The following is a 6,128-nucleotide window of genomic DNA, read 5'->3' as shown; positions in this document are numbered from 1 at the left end:
TCTCACTACAAAATCATGTACAACACTGCTGGCACCCTTGGGACATCGCCACTTTTTAATGCACAAACCACCTTCCTGACAGCTATGATGGTCAGTGAAACTCTGGGAATTTTCAGTTCTTTCCCATGTGGATGTTTTTTCTCTCGCTGCCCATCACCCACCTCCTTCTGTAAGCTGATCTTGGAAAGGTAGTCAAGGGAACATAATTCCTCCCCAGATCTCCCCAATTTGTTTGGATCTACAGCATTGTAATCAGCTCTACTGTTTCACACAGACAAAGAAATAACGTTGCCTATGAAACTATTGGAGAAGCACAAAGACTTCTCAATGCACCCTAAGGAAGTTTGTGGACGACACTAGGGTGGGTGGAAGTGTCGATCTGCTGGAGGATAGGGAGGCTAAAATTTTCCACAGAAAGGGCCGTGGGGCACTGGCAGAGGCTGCCCATGGAGGTGGTGGAGTCACCATCCCTGGAGGGGTTTAAAAGACGGGTGGATGAGATGCTCAGGGGCATGGGTTAGTGGTTGATAGGAATGGTTGGACTCGATGATCCAGGATGTCTTTTCCAACCTAGTGATTCTGTGGTCCTGTGATTCTTGGTCCCTTTGTGTGCCCACCACAGAATATGTGCAGGACTCCTTCTTGCATTTCCTATCTTCCTTTGTTCCCAAAGCTATTTTAAGATGTTGGACCTATAAGGTACAAATCTCCTTTCCCAAACTGCTTTTTAGGTGAGCCATCACCTGGTTTCTTTCTTCCTCAGATTTCTTTCCCTCTTTCAATCAAAGTTCCCAGTCTCCAACCTCTTGCATCTGTTTGCACGTGGGGACCAGCAGCATTAGGACGGGAGAGCTTCTATCTGCACTGTCTACTGGCACACAGCTGCAGTATCTGCAGGAAAGGATATCTCACCAGACAGTGCATATATTGCATTGTACCACTTCTCTCCCCGTGGCACCTGATTTGTCAACCATGACTGTCAGAAAAGAGCTGTTGGATATATCTGAGCCCTAACAAGAGGAAAGCAGTTCCACAGAGCTCAGAATGATATCATACTGCCCCCCAAACTACAAGAACCAGTTCTCTCCCATCTCTCATAGGACTGCATGACCTCCTCCTTGGCTCTGAAGATTCAAATTTGCCGTTGAGCAAACCTGAGCAGATCTCTCACAAACGTTCTTTGGGTATAGGTGATTATTTACATACTGTTTATAAGTGATATATTTATACAGGGCTTACATTTTCCCAGCATTTTACATCAAATAAATCCTGGACATCAGGAAAAAATTTTTCATGGAAAGGGTGATGGGGCACTGGCAGAGGCTGCCCAGGGAAGGGGGGAGTCACCAACCCTGGAGGGGTTTAGGGATGGGTGGATGAGGTGCTGAGGGGTATGGTTTAGGGAGTGTTAGGGATGGTTGGACTCAATGATCCAGTGGGTCCTTTCCAACCTGGTGATTCTATGATTCTATGAATCTAAGCCCATCCTTTGCACCCATAGTAACAAAATCAGGAAGTATTTCTGCCTCCCGAGAATTTACAAAGGATTCAGAGCAAGACTTCCCCTGAACTCTGCTTGCCACGCTACTATGTATTCAAGTATAGTCTAAACTTTGCCAGAGGTACTGCCAAAAGTTATGCAAGGCCGTGATTCAGAGAAATGGTGCGGAACATCTATGTCAGAACGTGAACTGTGCTCAGCTGCATACGCTGCCTCAGCTGTTGCACGGACACCTGGCAGATACAGACCTTCAGCTGCCATCTGTGCTGCCTGGATTGTGCAATCACATCTCTGTACTTTTAGGGTAAAAACGGAGGGGATGAAATAGCAATAACTGTGGAGAAAGGAGGGTGCAGGAAGTTTCACGTAACCTCTAATATCAAGACGTGTAGGTCACCACGTAGTTGATTTTGCTTGCCACCAAAGCAATTTTCACAGTAGGTGATATGCAAAATTATCCTACACTCATTCAGTTTTTCAGAATAATCGAGGAGAATTACACACATAAAACTCATGTTGTGTACAGGGCAGTAACAGTCATTGTCATAAGAACTGTCTGTCAGATTCCTGCTTCCAAAGAATCCTTCAGAAACATCACAACGAGAAGTTATTACGTTTTTGTAATCTGCAGAGGGTAATAAATTCTGAGTGACACTATTGGTAGTTACCTTTCACAACAGCACGTCTACTTGCTGATAGCTACCCCTTACCTTCTTCCCCTTGAATTAAAAAAAATAATAATAAGGATGTTTACTGGTGGAAGGGGATTTTATGTATCACGTGCATAGGAGCACTTCTCAACACCAGAAATTCAGGACAAATTGCAAAAGCAATGTAATGCGGTGGTGGTCTCCTCATGTGTTTTGGGCTAATAGGGAGACAACCAAAGGATGAGTAGGTTGACAGTTCCTGCAGTTAACTGTACTTCTTGTTTACCTCAGAACCTTTCACAGAACTTCTGAGAGCTTTCCAAGTTAAGCTGGGCTGCTCTCAATATTAAAAAGTTTCAGAAAGGGGCTATGTGGAATAAATGGGGTAAATTAGTAAGTTCATTTGTACAATGGCAATCATGCCTTCAGCTTTTATAATTGGGCTTTTGTTCTCAGGCCTTTTCATATGTCTTTTCCTTAGTGGTAACCTCATGGATGAGAGCTAAAGCAGTTCTCTCACATACAGCCCTCTGCTCTCCAAACGCCAGGACCAGATTAGCCAAGGAATTATTTCTACCTTCATTTTCTTCTCCGCACCTCTGTGTTTGGTTTCTGTATCTGTTTTGGCCAGGTTTAGAGGCTATATGGATTATATATGTTCATTATTGTATTTAGATTTTTTTTTTGAATGATATATGTATGTTAGTCCAGAAATATGTGTAGTCTTAATATGGATGTATTTCTCTAATTTATTTTCACTTGCTTTTTATCAATTACTTATTCTCCTCAGGCCCAAAGCAGGCTCTTCCTACATGTTAGTATATTCAGCATGTAATGCAGCAAGATTATCATCTGAAATATTTTGCAGTGCTACAAAATATGAAATGATAACTCATAACCTATGATTGTTTTTTCTTACAGAGTTGCTAAGGTAACCTGCTGGAACTTGTGGTTCGGTTTTGTTCAGCAGACGGTTTATTACATTTTAAAAATAAAATATTTATTGTATTAAGTTGTATTTATTATTTCTATAACCTCTGCAATTCTCCATGGGTTTCTATGCCAGAGACAAAGGCAGCCTGGTGTGTGGACATACCCTTTGTCGGGAGAGATGATGTGGGGAGTAGATAGCAGATCATTAAGTGGTTTGTTGCTTTTACAGAAGACTCAGACGTTGGAGGATTGTCACCATTTGTGGAATTTCCTTATTTTTTGTTGGCGCATGGTAGATGCTCACTTCTCCTGCACGATTAGCCTAACATTTGGCATTAGTCTTTGTTGAAGCCCTTCTCCTCATCCATGCTTGGACTAGGCATGTCCCTTCAGAAGAAGCAGATAGCCTCCCACGACCTGACCCTGCCATTCTGTGCTGAGGCTTTTCCTATCTTACTGCTTCTTGGGATACCTGGCAAGCTTGGGAAGTGCCTTTGTTGCACGTTAGGCCAAGCACAATCAGCTGGGCAGGCTTTGCTGCCTGTTCTTTTCACCCTGCCCATTGTGACTGCAATTCCACTTCAATGTCATCACAATTCCTCATATTGAAGAGCTTCTGTGCAAGCTACCCACTTCAGGATTTATTTTACTGATTCATGAATATGTTAAAACACATTCCTCTTGGAATCATAGAAGCCCATATTTTAATTACTAAGTCAGGTGACCATCAAATGCCTATAGATTGTAGTTTTACCACATGCAGGAGGTTCTGAAGATACAGTCTTTAGGGAATATCAGTGCCGATGCTTGAGAAAGACCTTCACTTTAGTAACTCAAGCTTGCTGCTTCCATTGAATTGGGAAAATGGTATGAATGCGTTACATGCTTATTAAGTTTAATGTTTTTGTTCTCTTAGTTTACTGCCTTCCTATCTGCCCTTTACTTGCAGCGGAAATGCAGTTATCTTGTTCTTGTCTATTTAACTTTCATTAAGTAAGTTGGTACATGGATCACACTCATTCTCAAAACCAGCCCATCATCTAAAAGTATTTACATAAGACTCTTTCCATTATATACCAACCTCTGCAACACTAGTGTTAACTACTGACATCTGCCAAGGCTGACTAGTAAGTGCTTTACAGTATCAATTCATCCTAAGCAAAAAGCATGTTTGAGTGCTGCAGTGCTCTCGTTAACACCAATAAGAAGTATCAGAGCTCATATGACACCTAGCAGAAATTAGTACCCACATTCAAAGAAAAGCTTTTGTTATTTTCCAGAGTATTATGTGGACTTTATTGAGATGACTGCATCTGACACCTGCTGTAATATAAAATGCAGCTATAATTAGCCAACTGATGCTCTCCACAGTTTAGGTCGAATCCCTTCTGTGGGAATTATGCTTTAAAATATTCAGAACTCCAAGTGGCTCTCATTACATTTAATTTTTACTTAGAATTAGGTGGTCTAGAAAAAAAAATTTAGGATTGTAATAGCCCCCCGCTGAATGCCACACAGCAATGTGAAAACCCATAGATTTTTTTTCCAAATAAAAAAATGAGAACAGCAGACTACACTACAGCCTTCAATTGAAGTCTGGCTTTGCTTAATTGTACTTTTTGCACTCATCAGTCTCTCCTCTTCAGAGCAAGCTACAAAAATTGCCTGAATAGCTAAAGAAAAGTTTCCCACAGTCACTGGCCACAGAAAAACACCATTGTCCTTCCTCACAGTTTGATGGACAACATTTCTATAAATGGGTAGCCAGTCTGTCAATGGTACCCTTGCTGAAAAGGCAAAAGAAGAGAACAGATTCTGCCAATATCTGACAAAGCACGTTAACACATAATCAGGCATTCACTAGTCAGGCAGCTGCCCCTGGGACCTTCATAACACAGGTGCCTTTAAGCCATTTCCTATTCACAGATAAAGGAAACAAGCAGGAGATACCTGGGAAAGGAGCAGTCTATTGTGACCTGTCAAATGTCCATCTTCTAGCCTGCCTGCATAAAACCAGAAAGAACATAAAGGAAACTTCATCCCCAACTGCTAAATTATAAAACAGCAAAATATTCTCCAGCTCCATAACTTTAATCTTTGCTTAAATAATTAGGGATAATTAAAAAAAGAGCGGCAAAAGAACACTGTGCCTTATAAGAGGTACCTTCTTCGCTCTTTTTCCTTCATCGAACCAAGCCAAAGATCTGTCATGTCCCCAAGGCCAACAACTAGAACAAAGCCAGCAGTGGTAGTCCCAGGACTATCACCTCCTCCCACTGCATTTTTGGTATGTTTTTTTCCAGGCCTAATCTGCTCACTTCTTCACCCAGATGAGATTATTAAATTCATCCTTTAACTGAAGAAACTGGAATTTTCAGATCGACCAGTCTAATATTATTAAAAGTTGATTAAGTGGCAGGATGAAGACGCTTCCCCTCTTTTTTTATCAACTTCATCCTAGTGAGACTAACAAACAAGTGACATTTCATGGTCCATGTTACTTAAAGGCTCTCAGTACAACAATCATTTCAGCGGTGAATAAGGCAAGTCAGCTTTATGCAAAAGAAAACACTTGTCTTTTGTGATGGTGCATAAACATCCCTATTCCATACATCAGCTCACTAAATGCCAAAATCTATAGCCTCAAGCAGGAACTCAGTTGACATTTAAATAATCTTAATTGATTTTTCATGGTGATATTAGTAGCAGTGCCTGTGTGTTTAATCTTAAATCCATGAAAACAAACTTCATCAAATTCTATGGAAGTTCCTGATGGAAGCACCTGGTAAAAGCAATATCAAGAACAGGTTTTCAGGAGATGTATCACAATCACTGGAACTACGTTGATGATGTACAGGTGAGGCACTATCTCTCAGAAGATAAACTGCTGCAGTGCAGTACAAAGCACTTGCAGCAGGAGCCAGAATATGGCATGATAAGAACAAGTATGGAAAGCTCTTCCGTGCATTTGTTTATGAAACAGTGCTGATGTCTTGCCTTCTCCTCAAGCAAAAGCATTCCAAAGAGCACAGTTATGATTTCTC

This window comes from Cuculus canorus, chromosome 5 (genome assembly GCF_017976375.1).
Source record: "Cuculus canorus isolate bCucCan1 chromosome 5, bCucCan1.pri, whole genome shotgun sequence".
In the NCBI taxonomy this organism is placed as follows: Eukaryota; Metazoa; Chordata; class Aves; order Cuculiformes; family Cuculidae; genus Cuculus; species Cuculus canorus.
Note: the sequence above shows the minus strand (reverse complement) of the source record.